Here is a 21,926-nt window from a genome sequence, read left to right as displayed (position 1 = left end):
ATATAGCTTTGAACTAGTACAAGGACACAATTTGAACTTCTTATCAAGTGTTTGCTCCATTCTCTTTTGTTCAAGTCCGTATGTTGTGTTGCCCGTGTGGGTAAGTGAATGCCTGAGAATGACCTTAGTGGCATTTTGCCTAAGTGGAGTCTGAGTGAACAAAGACTTCATCGCTGGGCCTAGAGATTTTTGGTTAACGGTAACAAGGTTGTTAATTTCTTTTGCGTCATAATTTTTAGCTTGAGTTGTACTCTGGTCACGTTAAAACTCTGGATTTGTGTTCTTGAGGACTTTGTTAAAAGGAGAGCATGAACGGTTGGTTATAACCGTGTTCTAATCTAAATACAGAGTCTAAAGGATGTAGGCAGTCTTTGTAAATTTTTTCCTTTAAAGCCTTGGGCAAATAAACATCTTAAATATTAATTAACGTTAGTTCTGCGTGGAAGAAATAAAATATCCACATGATATGAAATTATCAAGGTGCATACAACTAGTAAGCCCTGCAGCTTACTATAGTCTTGCTTTATCTGACAGTGGAGGATGACTTGAGGTTTCTTACGGTCTTTTGTTTCTTGATATGCATGATCTGTGTTTCCTTGGCCTTGTTCTTAATCAGTTTACATGACAGTTTCGGTTCTTTATGTCCTCACAGTTGATAAGAAGCAGTTCAATGAAGTCACAACCTTTTATCAGTTATGGGCCAATTGCCTAGATATATAATGTAACATTATGGACAGGCAGAATCTAGTTCTGGAAGGTCAGTGAATAGGTCCCCTCACTGATGTCAGCGTTGTGCTGTAGCTTATTAAAAACACATATTAATGAATGCCAAGGCCTGAAGAATTGATCTACATAAATAGTCTAAGGGGCTATCAAAGAAGAAAAACGAATTGCAGGACCAAAATTAATTGCGGTCTAGGACGGTTAAAACAAAGTGTTGTTAACTATGTGTTTTTTTATGATATATATTCTTGCCCTTGTTTTTTCTCCTGAAGGATATAAATTATGATGCCAAAAGCTCTATGGTTTATTAATTAAGAGACATAGTTTTAAAAAAAATTATATGCAATTAGCAGTTCTAATCCTTCAGTATTTGCGGAGCAATTGCTCTAAATATTTCATTAGTCTGTATAAAAAGAAACAAAAATGGCTATTTGTTAATTCCTCTGCTGTGGGTGTCAGAGTCTGTAATCTTATTTACATGATTAGATTTTATTGTCTCACACACAGTTAATAAAATAAGCAAGGCTAATAAAGTACTTAGTAAAGTTGGTCCTCCATCTGTGCACTCTGGAATCTTAAGACTGCCTATAAAGGGAACCTACTAAAAGTAATATTCCTGCTTTCAAAATGTGAGACCTAATCTGTTAATGCTTTCTAATGCAATTAAATCTGTATCAGAACCCTTTAGAAACCTTTGAATATCTCTTCATGTCACTTTGTTTTTTTATTCGTTTTGGTTTTGCTGTGCATCTGGTAAGTGTAGCTCATGCTAGGATTTAGCTGGATCAGTTCAGAGCATTGTAAAATTATTCCATCCTTCCTTCCTACCCTTATTGTCCTATTCCTGTGATGTGCTCCTCCTGAAATGAGAAAATGTATATGTAAATAAATAAATAAGTCCATACACACCCACATACGCCTATATGTATATATAGGTATAGATATATAGGTATATGTATAGGTGTGTCTCTATATAGAGGGAGTGTTCATATAGGGAACAATTTGACCAAGTGGCATAAAGTTTTCGTTATACAACCATTCAGATGAAGCAATTAAGGTTTTTTTTCCGGTTAGTACTTTCTCTCAGCTGGTCACATCCAAAAAATAGATTGGCTAAGTATGAACTGAGTTTCAAGGGGATGAAGTAGCAAAGGGAAAAAGCTATCCACCAGCACAGGGATAATTGGATAGGGTAGTCAATATAATGGATTATTTAATTTGTTTTCTATTAAATGTATATGGAAAAGTTCCTGTTTTATACAGTACATAAGTTGTTTCTGCCCTTCCTCGGGTACTACCATGGTAGTACATGGCGTTAGCATGAGTGGTAGTTTTCTTCAGGAATTTTTGGCAAAGCAAGGAAAACTGTAGTCATCTTACACTCTCTGATATGGTCTGGCAAATTATCAACTCTAAGCAAAAAGGCTTCATTTTTGAGAAAACTTTATTTAAATGGTTTCCACATCAGTGGAGTTGTACTTCACATTTCTTTTCTTTTCTTATTTTTGGGTGCTGTCAAATGTGTTGCCAAGTAAATGTCTGTAATACTATTTAGGTTTTATTAACTTCTATTTAACCTGGAAATTTTCTCACTAAACAGTGCAAATCAATGTAATAAAGCATCTTTGCAGTGAGCCTAGCTGAAAGCTATCGTGTGCTTTGATGAGAAATATATATACTTTCTCTCATTTGCTCCTTTTTCCATAATCTTTTAACATTCTTTATCACTTAGAGCAAATTCTGTTTCTGCTCTACTGACTGATAAATACCATACATTTCTAATCAAATGAAACAGATGACAAATAGCAAATGGTTCATCCCATCTTATAGCCCGTTATATGTAGTTGAAATTAATTGTGATTTCTTGGATAGCAAAACCCCTTTGTGCCTTCAACATTTTTAGTTGGCTGCTCATGAACGGCTACTTGAATTTACTTCAGCAGTTATGATCAGATGTCTTAGCTCTTACAAACCAAAAAAAAAATCTGTGATAACTTCTCTGTATTTGGAGAAGTAAAGGAAATACTAATGTAGTACAGTGAATATAAACTCTTATTGTCAGTATCAGCTATTTGTTAGAGTTTTGTTTTCTTACATGCTTTCCTCACGAAAAGAGTTCCTGTTTTTTGTTTTAAAGTGGTAGCCAGGAATGTACAAAAAAATTAATTTATTCTGGACATCCGTCAACCCCTGTACAGCTATTTCAGGTATATAGAGGTGCGTATACAACTACATTAAAGCAATGTTATATTTCTGAAGTCAAACATTTATAAGTTGAAAGTTTTTCATAAAAACTTAATTTGCCCTCCTGGGTATGTGAGGTATTACAGGGACTCTCATTGCAAGATTGTGTACTGTTTCTTTCATTGTGACACAGACTTTTTTGCAGCCAGAACAGCTTAGCCGGTCACAATGCACAGAGGAGAACTTTAGGAATACTTTACGTTTGAAGTACAATGTCTGCAAAGGGCTTTTAGACTGTCCCAGACTGTATCCAAAACGGAGCTATGGACTGCCTGCCCCAATTTAACCTTAAATGACTGGAATACATGCTGCCCAAACACCTGCATAATTGCAAGTGACTTAAACTGATCCACTGAGTTAGTGTCAGTTTTCATCTAAACATGTTTGTAAAAGCCATAGTTACTTTGATTTGAAAATTTTAATCAATGATAAATACTGTGTCAGCTCTGAAGGCTTATTAAGGTCTGTCATTTGCACAGACATTTATGCAATGAGGATAATTCATCATGAACTAAGTATATCTGGCCGTATTAAAAGTTCTGGCTCTGCCAGGCTTTATCCTTTGCAGTTGCAACATTTTGCAACTTTCTTAGAAAGCACTTTTGGTTGATTGCAAAGAAAGTAAGCTGCCTAGGGTTGCTCTGCAGAAAATAACCCGCGGGCTTAATGAGGGCTCTTTGGGAAGATACTCGGCTTTGTCAGTCAAAATGGATTCTGTAAGATGTACAAATGTGCATGTGTGGTGTTACCTCCTTCCACGTGCCGCAGCGTGTGTCCTCTCTTCCCCCAAAATTAATGGCATTCTGAGTAGAGATCGGATGAAGACTCAAGAAGTCTCAGTTCGGTTCCGGTCTTCGCTGCAGATGGCCTGCATCCTCTACAAATCATTTCAAATTTGTTGTGCCCCAGTTGGACATCTGCAGCCTGGTGAAGAGCTAGAACGTGGCATGGAGTCAAGTACCTTGGGCTGGCGGCCTTCCTCCGACCCCTGCTGTCCGGAGGCACTCGTGTACTTCAGCTGGGAGACCTGGGGCTGGAAACAACGGAGAGGAGAGGGCCACAGTGCCCTGGATAAGTCTGTTAGGTTAACATATTTTTCACATGAAGTGAAGAGGAAAACAGATTGGGGAAGAGAGGCAGAATTAAGGTTTTGATTGTAGATGAGTCTGTCCAGCTCTTAGGTGCCAAGCTACCACATATGAGGAACATCTAGATTATGAGGAACTTCTAGCTCCCTTCTGCAGGAAAAATGCATCTGAATTGCCTGTTTACTCCAGCCCTCTTTCTGTGGTGGCTCCCCTACAAACGGAGGCAGAGGACTGACGCCGTACGGACGCTTTTGAGGAACCCGAGGCCCTTTCTCCCAGCAAGCTTTCGCCCAGGAGCGCAGTATGCAGCCTCCTCCTCTCACGGTGCTTGCCCGTGGAGCGTGTGGCAGGAGCTAGCGCATACCTGGCTTCGGGCAAGGTGCTCATCTGCTGTGTGATGAGAGGGTGCCTGCTTTTTGAATAGTCCATCTTTTTGCAAGCGCCCGTGCTATTTCCCGACTGCCGGTATCTGTCTCGTGGCACCGACGTCCCGTCATGCCCCGGCACGGGAGCAATGCGACATCACCTCATTATAGGGAATTCATGAATTTTAGCTCAGTGGGGGCAGTCCCACTCTTCAGAAGAGATTATTTGCCTACCTTCGCCAATGATGGAGTGCTGCTAACACTGTCCTAAAAGTGCAGCATTTACATTTTGAAGAAGACGAGCGTTGTGGAGAAGGAAGCAGTTCCCCAGCTTGCTGCAGAGCCCTCCTTCCTTCCCTGAAGCTCTGCAACGCACGTGGGCTCCAGCCGCCTGGAAAACTGAGGATTAAAGGCTGCTCACAACCTTGCGTTTTTGCACCAGATAGCAAGCCAGTGGAGTAGCATTAAATTGTAACCTTGAAGTTATCGAATGAAAAGCCTAATTCATGTGTGAAAATCTCATTGCTTGTGGGTGAGTGAGACTCAGTGAAAGCTGCAGTAAACTGAGCGACAGCAGAAGCAATAGCTGCTAGGAAAAAGTCACAAAACTGCTCTCTTTCTAATTACAGAACTTTGCCTTCTTGCCCTTTGCAATTCATCATAGAAAGATGTGTTTTGTTTAAATAAATTAAGCTTTTGGGAGAAAACTCACTTAGGATAATAAGAAGTTAAATGTTCAAATATATTAGAGGGGTAATTTCCCTTGTACCATCACCATTAAACAGATGAGGAAGTATGTCAGATATTTCCCATATTATGTTTTTATTACCCTATAGAGAGATAAAGAGAGACACGATTTCAATGAACTATAAGATAAAAAAGAGATATTGGAAGGGTACTTTATTTTTTTTTACGTTTTCCATTTACTGCACTGTAAATGAATAAGAAAATTGCTAATTAAATTATTTTTCAAGGAAAGAAATGTACAGCATCCATGGGCAAGGAATCTGAGTTTCTGAAAATGCTTAGGAGGAAAAACATTTTGTTCATTTGAAGTCAGCTACTTCATTTTGGTTTATGGGAAATTTGAACTGCTTTAGGTAGATGTATAGAAAAATCATGAAATTGTTTTAAGTATTTTTGGGCAATGTTTAAATATTTTGTGGCAGCTAATCTTCTTCCAGCCAGCGCCTTTAATCTAATTCAGCCAGAAGCCTTTTCTTGGCCCAATACCTTGGCCATTCACATAACTAGATTCATTATGCTGATCAGTCACCAAAGGCCAGCCTAATTAATCTTAATTATTGGATTCTTTTAAATCTTCTTTTCTGTAGAAGGCTTATATAATTGGTTTTCTGAACAGTGCCTAAGAACTTCTTTTTTTTTTTTTTTTTTAATATATAGCCAGGGATAGGAAGATGGGGTAGGAAAGCCTTATTTCCAGAGTTGTCCAGTGGCTGATGATGAATCAGCATTGACTCACATCACTGATTTCAAAATCAGCCCAGTTTATTCCAGTCCTTTCAGAGCTCCTTGCTGATAACGGTATTGGCAAACTATTTTCGCTTTCCAGGAACCGAGTAAACTTTTAAATTAAAAGCAAACAAGTAATGTCATGCTGAATATATTAACCTGTTGATGCTTTAACCTCTCCTATTGTAGGTCTTCTGTAGCTCAGTTGCTCCTAGTCTTTTAGAAGCAAGTCTCATGGCTGCTGCCTTTTTCTCCTTACCTTTGTGCTGTAAGATGCCTTTCCCTTTGCCATCTGTCCTCACCCACGCCTGCAGCTGTGTCTTTGGATGCACCTTCTTCCCAGATGCTTGTACCCTCCTTCTTGCCAGCTCATGCCTTCCTACTGCTCTTCCTCCCTTGCTACCTCATCCTTCCTGCGTGCTGCAGAAGAATGCGTTAACCTGAGTTTCTCTGTCACAGATGCTTGGCAGAGATGCTGAATTGTTTTCAAAGTTGGTGCACCTCAACTTTGGGATGTTAATAGAAAATGAGATCTTCATATAGAATGAAAGCATCTTTTGGGCAGGCTGGATAAATTCAAAGTTGGCATGAGTACTGGAGAGAAGAGAATGTAATTCTCACAGGTATTTAAAATGCTGAGAACCTAAAGGAACATTTTTATTTCTTCTCTCCCTTTTACACTCTTATCTAAGCCAGACAAAATTCTTGGCAGGTTTTTTTTTTTCCACCATGCAAAAATCAAGGCGATTAGTATGGATATGAATTTTTACAGGGATGTTGAAAATAGCTCTGCCCACTGTATGTAGGAAGAACTGTTCAGATTTGCTCTCTTTTTCACTGCTCCTCTTGTTACTTTTGTTAGAGAGAGACTGGTGATCCCCTGTCAGCTCCATCTTCTGCAGTGGGGTAGAGGTTTAACGGAAATACATCTATACGTTCAGCTATTGCCTCCATCGCTGATGGAGGAGGAGAGCGCACTCATGTTTTAGCCCTGGCCATGCATACCAGTATTTTCTGACTATTTAGTTCAATGATTGCTTAAAATACTTAGTTTGCAAAATCAACCGTAGTGCCTGCTGGGAATTTTAGCCAAGTGGCATATGGTATGCCCCCATGAAGAACCACAGCAGTGGTTTGGGTTTGGTCACAACACGCAGAAATACTGAGGTTTTGGCACGTGGTGAAAAAGGTAAAAACTTTCAGGTCAGCTCTCTGCTTTCTGTTATGAAATTGCTAATTCAGTCAGCTGCACAACAGACCGTTCACCAAAGTGTTCCTATTTAATAGTTTTAAAACTATATTTAATTTCTTTAAGTGTAACATCATTTCATATTCCATCGGTCATTTGTCTAAGGGGACTTTTGGTGCATGTGAGAATTTTTTTCATCAGCTTGCTCAAGCAGTTAATTTAGGTTTTAATAAAGGTTATTAGCTTTCTAACCTTGAGTCAGATATTTCAGCACTTTTGTCACACACATCAGACCATCTGGGTGAGGTACAAAGCGCTCTGGAAAGGCAGAGTGGGTAACTTACGCTGTTCCTGGTTTGTACCTGCTCAAGGTAGATTGACAGAAGACATCATTTTCTGGCATCAGGGAATTCAACTTTTTCCATGTGAAGTAAACTTCTTTCTTACAATTAATTTTTAATTCACATTAATATTTCAGTTGAGATACTGTTTAGAAGATCCTTTAGGTTAGCTCCAGTTTTCACCTGTTGTCTAAGTTGTGGTGCATGCACTCGTGAGAATTATAGGTAAACGTTAGGATCTTCAAGATACTGTATTGACCTCTAGATTTTTTACAGAAGACTAAGGAGAAGAGAGAGAAACGTTTAAATGTCAGTTTTAGCACAGCTGAACAATTGGTTATATTTTTTGTAAGAATATACATTAAGATTTTTCTATGATATTTCAAATTCCAGTACAATGGCTTTTTTCTTACAGTTCTTTCTCTGTGTTACTTCCTTGGCTGACATAAAAAAAATTCCTTAAATAGTTCGAAGTATTGAATATGGCTATAAGAATAATGATTTGATGCCAGAAGGTCTGAGAAATAGGTGTAGCCTGTGGAGAAAAGGCAAGCTACAGAAGTCAAGGAAAATTATCTTGGTTTTATTAGACCTGTCAGATATTCTCTATTGAAATAAATGTTAACCATGTTCTGCAAAGAGCCCTTGCGAAGTTGCGGTGAATCTGATATTTCAGACTGACTTGTATAATTTAAATAATGGTAGTTTTTCTGTGCCCATCTCTCCATGTATAGTGCCTTCCTGCACGTAATCAGCAGATAATGTAACTTACCGTTTTTAGCAATCAGGCAGGTGACACAATTGAAAATGCACTCTCCTTACTGAACGAAATGAGATTTTCCGGCTGTATGCTATAGATCTAGGTGACTGTGTTTATCCCAACACATCTATCATTTCAAAGAGTGAGACTCAGTAGTTGTTTAAAATAGTTTCTATCATCAGGTGTGCACCCTGGGAATGATTCTCCAGAAGCCCTTTTGGTGAGCCGTCTCAGTGCGCGCAGCTGCTCCTGTTTCGGAGGAAGGATTGCGTGTGAGAATGGTTTTCGAGTCGTGCCTTATATTTTTAATTTACGTACTAATGCGTGCGATTTCATTGACAACCGTGGAAGCCATATCGTTCGTAAACTTAAGCTGAAGTTCATGTCACACTAACGTTGTTAGGAGAACGCCTGTTTGCCGTGGGTGTTCTTCACGGGCTGCCTAGGAAATCCCCATTGCTTTAGCTCAGCTGTTAGAACTGGGCCCCTTACAACTCTCACCTAGGAAAAACAATTTCTCTCTGATCATTTCTCTTTACCGGCCTTGGGAAGTGATGAAGCAATGATGAGGTCTGCACAGTGATGCACTGCTTCTCAGTTTGATAGTGATTTCTTTTTTGTTCGTCATGCAGATATACAAAAATGGAGATGGTAGCTGAGATTGTGGGCAAGTGTAGTTACACCCAAATTATTGGACTCCGGGAGCTGTGCTGACTCGCATCATATGAGAGTCTTGGCTCCTGCGTTGGCCGTGCTAGTATATTTAGCTACGCATATGAGAGCTATACAGTTAACATACTCGTGAAATTCAATACTCCCTCTATTATGTAGTCACTTTAGTAATCTATAGCAGAAAACACTCCAACGATTATTTTTAAGTCTGCTTAATCTGTCATGCTTTTAAGATTAGTTATAAATATGTAAAGAGAACAGATACATCAAATGTCTAATAATCTGACGTGGGCCCATTACACTGGGCTGTGATTTTTGCTGACGGCTCCATAGCTAACTGATTGCTCACTAACTAAATTTTTAATTTCAGTTTATAGTCAAAATAACTGCATGTGTACGCACGGTGTATGCTTAACCTTGCATGCACTGATACAAATACATACACGCGTTCATAGCTGTTTGCCTGATTAAGATCTGCGCTACTATTAAATGCCAGGTAGGAGAGCTTCGTTTCTTATCACAAGGAGAATTTTTTTTTTCCAGATGTTTCTGAGTCGTTTGTTTTCCCATGTTGCCCTGCCCGATCCGTGGCAGGCGCCTTTCCCCGCGGGGCCTCGGGGCGATCCTCCAGCCCTCGGCTGCCCAGGCCGAGCTCCTTTCCCGCGCCGCGGAGCGCGAGAAGGGTCTGCGCCGCCGCGCAGCCTCCCTTCGGCGTTTTAGCAGCGTGCAGCTGTCACCTCCCCACGGAGAGCCGGACCTGCCGCCTGATCCTTTTGACTTATGTGCCCACGTTTCCTACGCAGGTGGAGAAATGATTAAATGGCCTGGCGCGGGTGCCGCTCCATCGGCAGCGGGGATACGCAGGAGCATCGTGCCATCTAGAGGGCAGAGCCTCTTCCCTTCCCGCGCGCGTCCCGAGGTGCCTGCTAGCGCTCCATCGCCGGTGGTGGCAGTGCTCGCCCGTCCCGGCCGCGCGTGCCTTTTCCGAGTCCTCTTCTCGTGAATACGTACGTGTACAAGGCCAAAATTAGGAAACGATTTCAGGAAAGAAAAATATTCAATTATTAATTACAGTTCTTCTCTTTTAATACACTTGCAGGTTTTCTTATTGTCTCCAAGCAAACAAATTACCTGTTCTTCTAAAATAATCTGACTGGTTTCAGCGCTCGGGGTCTAAACATTTCAGTTATTAAGAAAAAAGTTCTTGTAAAAAGAGGAAGCAAGTAAGATACAGTCTTTTTCAGTCAGCTTTTCAGAAAATTGACACAGGAAAAGAAGTATGAAAAACGGGTTATTTTGCTAGACAAAGTCGTCTGTGAAGTTCCTGCAACAACAGTTTCGGGTCAGCTGAAGAAATGAGTGAGGGTTGTGCCTTTTGTGAGAATGCTGTGCGTTACGTGAGCAGACAAAATCTTGCTCTCCCATGTTGCTTCCATGGAGATGCTTGGTTAGCGTTTCTCTTGATAGTTTGTGGTAGCCCGGAAACGAGCTAAAACAGATTTTTCAACGAAAAAGTCATATGGCTGAAATAGCCAAAGTTTCCCTTTGTCCATCCTGAAATAAGTATTCCTTTTTCTTCTTATGAAGTGTGTGGGGACTTTGCTGTTTTTGGACCTCAGACACGTGTCAGATAAAAATGCAGCGCATGCCCATTGATATGCAATCATCAAATGCAGGCCTGCATTGCATTTGATGCCAGTGTACTTTAACCTCATGTACCAGTACTGATAGCTGTAATACTCTCAGCGAATCTTCTTTCTGTTACCTTAAATCTGATCTATGCTATCTTAAAGGCAGTTTTGTTAGATCTCATGGTGTTTACCCAGGGCCATGCAGTGACAGCTGATCTACTAAGTACATTAATTTGATTAAATTAATGCAGGAGGAGGGAAATGGAAAAAGAGGCCACGTTACAAGCTTTATTACCAATGTAGTCCTTTTATACAGTGCCCTGGGGGCAAGGTAGCTCAGTTGGCAGAAGCAGCGTTGCTCCTGCAGTTTGCGTTTGGACTAATTAGCTCTTTTTGAAAATCTGAATATTAGCCCCAGTAGAGCAGCAGGTTATAGTTACCTGCTATAGCAGGTCTTTGCGGAAGTGCGTGGTGTACCGCTGAAATCACGTTATTGCTAAGGAAGCAGCTTGTGTCTTCCTCTTGCTTCCTCTTTGCATGGCAGAACATTTCTTTTTTTTCATTCCAGTGATGATGTACTTTGTTCTTTTTTTATCCTACTGTTTCTCCTTCACCGTGACCCAAGGGGAACTATTCAACATTTTACCCAATTAGATGGGCAAAACAGACATTCGTAGTTTATAGTCACAAAGGAATTGCTAATATTAGGGGGAAAATGTATTTTTTGCAGAGCAATTGAATAGAAATAAGTGAAGAGAAATTCTGATGTTTTTAGGCAGCTGAATTGCCCTGCGTGTGACCTCTGCCAGGCAGAGACATTTCCCAGTCTCCGACCGAACAGAGAGAGCAGTAATATGATTGATCCTAGATATATATTACATTGCATAGTATTTCACACATTGGTTTATTTTTGTTCTCTTCTCCACGTTTTCCCTTTAGGCCAATCAGTTAATCACATATTGCTCTTGAACAGCAGCTGGGAATAAGATAACAGCACCATTTCCTGTGTTCGGTACCAGCGTTAGTATACGTGGCTATCTCGTGTCAAGCTGGGACGCGTGTAAGTGGCTGCAGTTCCAGTGGCTGCACTCGAGTTGTGCTCACTTACGCGTGATCTGAGTTTGGCTCCCTGCGTAAATCAGAGCCGGGCTGGGGGCCTGCTGCTGGCTTTGTTAATAAGCCTGTGCTTCTTGCTGAAGCAAGGGGAGGAGCACCCCTGAATCCCCACAGAGTTTAGCTGAATTTTATGTTTCATTCTTTTTTCTTAAAAAAAAAAAAAAAACATATTTCAAAGCGATATATTAAGGAGTGTCCTTTCTCTAAAGAGCACAGCTTTCAATAAATAAATGAATGTTTCCTCTCTTAAACATCCCACATGACATCTGTGATTGTCATCCAAAGTTTGTTTTTCTAGGAGCTTTTTCCAGTACGCTACGTGCTCCCATAGCGTCTAGGTACTGTCCAAGGCTTTTCTCGGACCTGTTAGGTTGTGGTTAACCAACTAATACAAGGACCAAAGGCCAGCTTTACGAAAACTTCTGAAATAAATGTTGCGTTCTTAAGAACAAGGTTGAGTAAAGAGTTAGAAAATATTTGGTATTGCACTGTGTCACTTAATTACATATGGAGAGGTATAATTACAATTTACTCTTCATGTAGCTGGCTGGCTATGTGTGGCTGGCTTTATGTCTGTGCTTCTCTACTGCTGCATGATTTCCTTTTTCATGAAATACAAAGCTGCAAAATTATCCGAGGGAAAGCATTTAAAATTTGACGGTAACTGCCCTGAGCCCGCCTGTGGCACGTCCCTTGTGTGCAGGGAAAAGCCTGTCCGGCCCTTCGGAAGACGCTTCCCGCCCCACCGTCCTGCCCCTCGTTTTGCTGTGCTGAGAACCTGCTAGAAGACGTCTTCAGGTCGGTCGCCTGGCGAGGTGGGACCTGGCGGGCGCCCGCTCCAGGCGCGCGTCTGCCTCGGCCAGCGGCGCGGCGGCGGAAGAGGAGCCGGGGCTGGAGCTGCCCGAAGGACCCACCAGAGAAACAGCCGCGCGCTGCTGAGGCTCCTAGGGACGGGCAGCATTGGCGAGGCGGGGAGGTGGGCTTCCCGTTGACTTAAAGGCAGCTACTCTGAAGATGACTATTCCAGGCTAAAAGATTAGAAATAAAAGGAATCGGAAATTTTCATGCGACAGATGTCAGCGCAGAAGCGAGTGGCACTGTTTGCTGCTTACCGCGTCCGTGAAGGAATATATATATATATATATATATATATATATATATATATTTTCCAAGCTTTCAAGAGAAGCGAGCTGATGCTCACAGAGAGAGTTTTATTTCAGCTAGCGGGAGAGGAACAGTAATTCCGTGATGCAGCGACTGCACGTTAGCTCTCGGCTGCGAAAACGGTTGCTGCACGTGACGTGGCGTCTGGCGCGGCTGGCAGCGCAGCGACCCGCTTCGCCTCGCTTTGCGTCTCCGCTCCTTCCCTGCCCGCCGGGGCAACAGCGGACGCCGTCCACAGAAGTTCGTTTTGAGCTGCCTGGGGGCAGCCGGCTTACGGGTGACGTCTTACGGGGAAAGCGCGGTTGCGGGAAGCCTTCAGGAAGAACGCAGTGCTCTGCGGTGTTAAAAAAAAAAAACCCAAAAAACAGAGGAAAACGCTCGGAATTTGTGTTGGGAGTTGTGGAACGGTTGGCGTTAGTAGCTCAGCGTGATGGAAGCCCTTCAACTCCAAGCCGTTGAAGGGGTACAATGAAATGATTCGTCATAGGAGGGGGGAAAAAATAAAATGTTTTATGCTTTATTATTTTGAAAAATATTTTGTAACAATTAGTATGAATTGTAGCATCATGCAATGCTTTAAATCTCAGTGTTACACGATACAGCAAAGCAAATAATCCTTCTTCTCCCGCAGAATTCATGTAAAAATAAGCTCAAAGGGTGTTTGTGGGGAAAAAAAAAAAAAAGAGGGGAAAAAAGACTTTCTTGGAGAAGAAAACAATTTTTTCCCCTCTTAAAGAATCTGGATATCAGGGAACTAATGAGCGCATTCCAGCTCGCAGACAGCGCCGGTGACATTTAAGCATTTGAGTTTGGGCGACAGTGTTTGTTAGGCTGTCTCTTTATATTACATTATTTGGTAATTATTTTTGTTTCAACTAAATGAGGAAATTTAGGCTAAATAGACAGGAAAAAAATAATCTCTTGATTAAAAATTCAGCATCCTCTTTCTCTGAAGATGGGGCAAAACATCTGTTACTTCATCTCCCAGGGAGAGCCAAAATGACTGCTTAAAGAGGACACTTGGCGGCGGTGGTGGTGGTCATATTTCAAAAGACACGCGGCGGGAAAAGGCAGGTGTGCACTAAAATTGTGATTCTTCTCTTTCTGTCATCGACCCAAGGCACAATAAACTGCCTAATTTATTTGGTTTTGTTTTTGAAGGGGGTATTCCTGGTAGATAATGCCAATATTAGGCTCAGATTTGCACAGTTTACTAAAATTTAACAACATTTTTCTGCTCAGGTGCATGGAGCAGCTTGGAAGTACCAGGTCGGGATTAGGGCCATCGTTTGCACTGCTATTTAAAGTAATGTTCATTCCAGTAATATTAGGAGGAAAAAATAGATAAAAGCCCCTTGAGAAGGGAAGAGCTACTCTTAATAGATTTCTATAATCTAAAAATATTCCTGTATATTAGTGTGTATATTCCTTGGCTTTCTTCTACTTAATTTCAAGGTTTTCTATTTGCTGCCAGTGACCATTGTTTTTAATTTAATCATACTTTTAAAAGGAAAATACATGTCACCATTTTGTTTAAAATTATTTAGATTTTAAAATTGTATTATATTCCTGAACTGAGTAGTTCAGTGTGACCTGCCAAAATTGGAAAGCTATATTAAAATTTTTAAATTTCACATTCTGGAAAAAAAAAGGCATAAGGCCTTGGGTGGTTTTTTTTTGTTTGTTTGTTTGTTTTTGCATACTTGGATATGGATGTGGGTCCTGTGAGGATGAACTAGTTGTCTTTTAGGTTTCTTCTTCCTTAAAAAACTTTAACCGTGACATATAATTTTATAGTCAAAATTGCAAAGGTTTGAAAGATAATTCTAAAGTTACCTTTCTCATAGCTTGAAAAATTGCCCTGAAAGTCTATGAGTTTTACTAAAGCTCTAACTTCAAAACAGACAAACCGACCAGCCAGCCAGAAACATCTGCTTGGTGATTAGTCAAACCTATTTTAAAAAGTGGTTGCCACACAGAAAGACCCAAAGTCCTGGAGATATTTGTACTAGTTTCAGTGTCATTTTTAAATTTTATCTAAGTCTTGCACAAAATATATCTTTTTAAACAAAAGCAAATACTTTTATCGAAAGGGATTGCATGAAAATTTTTTAATCCAGCTTCAGTGATGGATGTATGGACAGTCAAGTTTTCAGCCAGTCCTGACTAATTCTGAAGAATTAATTTTCCCAGAAGAGTTTTGTTTTTTGCAGGAAAAACTGAAACTTTTTACTTGAATTTGAAACCTACGTACTTTTTCTCATAGACTGGATATTTCATTTTTAGTTCTTTGGTAGAGGAAGTAACTACCTGTTAATACTACATGGAGGAGCCCAGTAACTCTGTCAGGGTGAAATGCCCTCAGTTCTTAAGGGAGAGGAGATTTCATACAGCAAGAAATAACTTTAAAAACAAGAGGAAAAGGAATAAGATACAACAGCTGCATCTGGTTCACAGTTTGCAAGGGGGAGGTAAATATTTGAAAATAAGGAAATAAATAAAAGCCGTAGAGATACCTTTATCATGTGACATGGACACACCGTTCCTTGCCTGAAAATTCAATGTGAGGTTTGTCTGATAGCATCATGGCCTGTAATGCCATGCTCCTTGTGCAAACCTCCAGCAAGATGCCTCACACCGCTAACACTGTGCCAATTTTGGGAAGGATGAATGAGTTAAAGCGGTCCACCTTCTTGACTGCCCAAGTCTACATTGACCTACATGGCATTGGCTACTGTGTGGCGTGACTGGCACGGACCCTATAGCTTCATGGGTCCCATTAAAATTGGGTGAGGTCTGCCAAACTGTTAATGAAAGATCAGTGCCTGGTCTCTAATTTTACCCTTCATTAACAGCAGCTGCTTCTCTTTAGGCAACCTAAGAGTATTGCTTGCAGGAGCTGGTTGACTTGGTCCCTTTGCAGGGCAATGCATCATACCAAGCCACAGGCTTCAGCACTTTATTTGGAAGATGAGCGATAAAAATAGAAGTCCTGCTGAGACGGCTGGTGTTCCGTGCTTGTATTTCTATGCTTTATCAGGTGTATATGGATGGTGTATACCATTTTGTATGTGTTTTGTATCTTTAACCTCAAGAAAGGCACACAGCTTTATGCTGCCTGCTTCTGCTTATTTAGATCTGTTTTACTCCTCTTCCTCAAAGGCGTATGTGACTAGTTAGAAGAAATTTGTAAAAATGGCATCCTTCCTAATTTTAACCTATGTTTTCAGAGGACTGTACTGACAGTGTTTTTAACCTGTAAATCTATTATATTTTCTATAACCAATGCTAGAATTTTGTGTTAGCTGCAATTCACATGCAGGTACACATTAAAAAAAGCTATTATTGATATATCTGTTGGTAGCCCAGATATTTATTTACTGGAAGATAAGCCTGGGCTTATAACATAGTCTGTTTTGCTAGATCTGTTCCTAACCTGCTCTTTAAAATGTCAGCTCCAGACATTTCTGTGCTGTCAGAAGGGAAAATGTTGAAGGTTTAAAGGCTCGTTATTTCTGACTACTTTAGAGTCAACAGAAATAAAAAACACAAATATTATCATTCTTGAACCAGTTAAAATTTTCCAGCCACAACTTCTGAAAAACGAAAAAAATCCCCGGTAAATGTCTTTCACAGAGGAATTCCCGGGAATACGGTGTTTATTTTTAATAATTGTTCATCAGTAGTGATGTATGAATCTTGTTTGGTTTGGCTTTGGTTCAGCTTCTGAAGTTCAGATGTCTGTCCCATATAAGTAGATTTGAAGGATTAAATTCTACTTATCCCTTTCCTTCAAAAAGAAAGCTTCATCACTTGCATTGAACACCCATAGTTTCTTCTGGAGGCAACCAGGAAATGCTGAACGGGCAGAAAAAGAGCTGTGTGGTCATATGTGAGCCCTGGCCAGGACCATGAGTGAGCTGCTAGATAATAATTCCCAGTGTAAATTCATGTCTGAATACATGAATCAGCTAATTAATCATTTGCAAAACATCATATGTAGCTGCAAAGACCTTGGGCTGCTTTTTATTGGGAATATTTAAACACTCATTTTTAGGTAATCTTAAGTGATTGGCTTTCTTATATTGAATAAATATCTTCTCATTTTTAGCATGCATCACGAGAAGGAGGTTATACTGCTCTCTGTGAGGCTAACAGCCTGTTTTATTGGTAGCGCAGCAATAGCTTAGCGTAGCCTGTGAAAGAGACTGCTCATGAGAACATTTGGTGGTTTATTCTTGCTATGTTTTTGTGTCGATGGAGAATCAAAAATATATATTATTGAAATTTTGAACTGCAAGATGGTCTTTTCTAGTATCACCCAGTAAAGTTTAACACGGCCTATTGATAGACAGAATTATAATTAACGCTTATGTGGTTCCATATTTTATTATTTAGAATTGCATATGCATTGCTTTCATCCCATGTCGTTCTTGAAAGTGAATTGAACATTGACTAAATATTTTAAAGTTTCAGGCAAAAAAAAGTCAGTTGTTTTCAAGAGTAGGCTGAAGAAGATAGGCTATTTTATCATGCTAAAAAAGTAGTCTGAAAATGATGCAATCTAGGAAGTTTAGGGCTGATATGTTTTGGAGCAAAGGCAAGAAGTTTGGCTGTCATGGTATTGATGGTTCGTCTTTTTTTTTTTTTCTTCTCACCTCTGTGAAGTGCAAAAATAGCCAAGACTAGAACCTTTGGAAAAGCGTGTGGGAATATTTTGTTGAGTGTTGCTCTGCTAAATTCACCAGTTACCGTCCTGGGGCCAGAGGGGCAGGGAGCAGAGCTGCAGCGTGTGACGTGCAGTTCAGCAGGGACCTGCTCTCCGTTCGCACTGGAGTTGCTCTGTTGCCCACGGAAAGCTTAAAAGCGAAAGGTGAAAGCAGCCAACGTGGATGGACAGGTCCACCGTGAGGCCCTTGAACAAACTGCTCATGGGATGCAGTTACGTCCTTGCTAGGAGCCGGACGGTATCTGCATCGATAGAAAAGATTATGCCTGGAAACTGGCATAATCTGTGCCAGCAGGGATGCTTTCTCATGCGAGAATGCAGTGAAGGCTTTCGTTGGTGTAATTACATTGGTTTAAAAACGCAAATGGAATTTTCTGTACTTCTAACCCCGTAACCTTGCCAGTAAACTTTTGTCTGACAGTTTATCTAACTTGAAGAGAAGTGTGATTACATGGTTATTTTTGCAAAGGGCAGATTTTCTGTGCGGTATGAGCAGAAAAGTAGAGAGGCTGTTTCCCACAACCAAAGATACGGAGATGGTTCAAGTGGTAAACCTTTCCTAGAACAACTGCTGACCAAAAAAATGCCAAAGGACCTAGGGAAAGAGGAGAGCAACGATACTCCTTACTGTACCAACCACAGACTTTGACCTACGTTTTGACCTCTCTAATAAGATGCTCTGTGCAGCTGTGACCACAAAAATATACAAAATCAGAGGCTGAAAACGTGAAAAAGTTGCTGAGCACATTTGAAGTACTTGGACAACTGTTAATATACTTGCACAGGTCATGACAAATGAGTGTCTGTGTAAATCAATAAACCTTTCTAGAAAGGCACTAATGGGTTAGTATGAATAGCAAAGACGTGCACATGGTAACCAGTGTTGTAGCGTTCTGTCAGGGATTTTAAAGTTCACTGTCATAACTTTCTTCCCCTTGACCTTTATTGATGATGCCTTCAAAGCATGTTGAGTTGCTAACTTGACGTACAACCTTTAGACCTTCATCTCCTTTTCCCTTAGTGCAAAGTAAATGTCTGTTCTCCTTCCCTTTCTTCTCTCGCCCTCCATCATTTTGTTTTGCCTCAACACTACAGTGGTTGAATAAGGAAAACTTTTTTACATGCTTCTCTACTATTCCTGCCTTCTAGTAGAAAATTAAGTGTTTTAATTCATTTCATTGTGGTTCTAAGTGTAGAAGACTCTCTGTTGAAGACTTCCTAATAGGTACACTTAGTAATACTTCAAGACCCGAGTGCACCCAGGGTATCCTAATTCATTATGCATTTTAACACCCTGGCTAGATAGCAAAGTATTGTTAGTCCTGTTTTCCTGACTTTTACAATCAAGGCACAAAAAGGTGAAGTTTAAACTTTTTCAAAACACTTCAGGGACGTTAGTCCAATTCTTGTATTCAGTCATGATTTAAGCACTTCAGTTTGCTTCTCTTTCAAGGAGCACAATAAAATTGGCTTTTGCAGGATGTTAAATGAAAGTTATCCTCTTAAGTGCCATTTACAGAGTTGAAGGAAACAAGCAGATCTGAAGGAGCTGTGCACGTCCTTTGGCATTCTCACGAATGTGTCTGCCTCTTGTACCAAACACATAGGTCAATATTGACGAAATTATGGTTCAGAGATGATCCTTCACCTGCAGTAATAATCCCCTCCAGAATAGTAAAAAGGGAAGGAGAGAATGAAGAAATCATCCTAAATGTGTGTATCAATGTAAGAGCATATTCCAATTGATTGCAGCTATTTATAGTCTGATGTTAATATTTAGCTGAAAGTTGCCACGTTCCATCAGTGTTAGGAGAGGACTGAACCCCAAAGACTGTCTCAGACGTGGGAGAGTGAGGGGCTCTTGCACTTTGAACATGTGAACCCAGAAAGAGGATTGTTAGCTGGAAAGGAGCAGAGCACTTTTTAGGTCAGAGCCTACCGGTAAGGAGTACTTTTGGGGAGAAAACGCTTCCCTCCGTTTATTTGTTTGCTTGGTTCCTATGAGGCAAAAAGCTCCAGTTTCTTTTGTTGCTTAATTAAAAAACAAAAAGCAAACATGACCACATTAAGTATATATTTGAGATGCATCTTTGCATTCACATTCTTGTGGAAAACTCTTCAGAGGCCCTGAAGTTGAGCTGATTGTACTGACTGAATAGACAGTTCTTGGTTTTTTGATTTTTGCCTTCAGTCAAGGATATCGTAATGCTAGCCATCATCACCATTTTACAGATTAAAAAAGAAAGTTGTGATGAATTGTCCTAGCTTTACTGATGCAGTACATTAACACATTATAAAACACATGAAGAATGCTAAGGCTGCCTTCGGTAGCAGGTCTCCTTGTTTCTTCTAACGTCATGAACAGCAAACAGAACCAGTGAACTTCCTCTGACCCCAAGTAATAATTAACCAATTTTAAGGAAACACTGTGTGAAGTGAAAACCTGTACGATTTGTTTCTTGTTTTTTCCTGCATTTGCATTCATGGCAAATAAATGGCAGCCTCATATCCCTTTCAGCAGGAAGAGGACCACGCTCGGTGCATCTAGTGTGTAGTCCATTTTGCTAATATTAAATGAAACGATGGTTGCCCAAATGGTTGCCGCATAAAAGGAAATACAGAATATTCTTAAACAAGTGTAAAGGAGAGAGAAAGCTCTTAGCTGGCCTAGAGATCATCATCATCATCATTACGAGGGCTATGTTTTCCATCCGGAGAAAAGAATCAAAATTAGAGTTGACAGAGTCTATAATGATGACTGTGTCTTGGCAATGGTGTCGATACAAAGCAGCCTCTATTTTATACAGAGAAATCTTAAATTTTCACTTTAAAATTGATTTTCCATAAACAGTCTCACAGTTTAGAAGAAAGTTGTCTCTAATTAAGGCAGTTGAAAGCTGCTTAGCATTATGCATGTCATGATTTAAATCTTTAAATTTTCCAGTGTTTGCAGAGACGCTTCTGCAAAATAATTTCTTCCAAATCAGAACTGTAAGATACCTCTATTTTGACTTTTGTAGGATCCTTGAATCTATAATGATCCAAAAGAAATGTGTAATGTTTCATTTAGTGGCAAGTTATGTCACAGTTATTTTTTAGCTGACTGAATGATGCTGTGCTTTGGGGGCTGCACCCAGGAAAAGATATGCTTGTTTGTGGACACCAGTGGTTGGTGATGCACATCGTCTGTTTGCAGCAGTTTGCTAGGCTGCATCGCTTTTAGTGTTTGTGGGGCTGAAGGACGGGGATGTTTTTATTTATTTCTATGTGTACCACGTGATACGTAAAATGTGCATAAATTGCTGCAGGATAGCTATACCTAAAACTAGAAATTTAAGAAAATACCATTCTCAGTAATCTTTTTTTTTTTTTTTTCCTGGTGGCATCCTCTCCTAGGTTACTTATGGGAGAAGCAACTGAAACTGGCCACAACTTTCCTACTGCTGCCTCTGGGTGTCTGCAAGCGTGCAATAGCTTTCATGCTGCGAGAAGCGTTGGCTTGTTACGGAGACTCAGTCTGGCGTTAGGCCTGGCCTGAAATGTCAGACACCACAATAGAAAATAGTAGCGGTAAATGAGAGTTTCTTCCACATAGACCTACTTTGCTTCACTGGCAGAAGATGCTTAGAACATGCAGTACTGGAGGTAGGGAGATTCCTTGGAGAAAGAAGGGGCAGACTTGTAATAACGAAACCCAGAAGTTTCTGTTAAAGAGATGAAGTGTTGGGTTAGGAGGAGGTAGGGTTTTGAGACCACAAATGCTATTTCAGATTTTGCAAATGAATGCTTTGGGGGGCGCGTGGGTTATTTATCAAGTATTCAGTTGCAATCCAGAATGATTTAGTATACCAAGTACTCGTTTTCCCATCTTTTGGGAAGAGGCACAGGATCTTACATGAAGTTAGTCAGGTGTTCCCTTCTTGTCCAGTCCTCATCACAAAAATGCCAAATAAATAGTCATGATCTGCTCAGCAATCAAGAAGCGCAGGAGTCAAGCTGGCATTGACTTTTATTACATCGCTTCAGTACACTTTCGAAGCTACTGATGTGAAAAAGGCTTTTATTGTACAGATGTCCCCACCGTGACTTGATAAGAAGAAAAATGTACCATTTATTTATAATGCTGTCAAATTCGAATTTCCTAGTTTTGGTAACCTATTCATAGAGGAATAACTCACTGAAATCAGAGATTCAGCTAAAAGATCCAAGGAGACTTAGCTCCTCTCAGCGTGCCAGAAGAACAGGAACAAGAGAACTACAGGGACGTCTCCAGGTATTTCATCTAATACAGCTTTATGTTGTAGTTCTTTTTTACAAATCGACGTGGAAGCAGTCTGCTCTCACTATTTTGGGATAAGCTCATACAACAGTTTTTCACATTTGTGAATATTAAAACTAAAAAAACTAAACCCATAGATGCACCGCATGGGT

General features: G+C 40.3%; 1 protein-coding gene across 7 annotated transcripts in view; it reads left to right on the top strand.

Annotated features, from left to right (window-relative positions):
* NCKAP5 (NCK associated protein 5) overlaps positions 1-21,926 on the top strand; it is a 416,795-nt gene that overhangs the window by 291,309 nt on the left and 103,560 nt on the right. The gene's annotated exons all lie outside the window — the stretch shown is intronic.

Source organism: Struthio camelus, chromosome 6 (assembly GCF_040807025.1).
Source record: "Struthio camelus isolate bStrCam1 chromosome 6, bStrCam1.hap1, whole genome shotgun sequence".
In the NCBI taxonomy this organism is placed as follows: domain Eukaryota; kingdom Metazoa; phylum Chordata; class Aves; order Struthioniformes; family Struthionidae; genus Struthio; species Struthio camelus.
The sequence above is the reverse complement of the archived record's forward strand: the minus strand, read 5'-3'. Positions and strand labels throughout refer to the sequence as shown.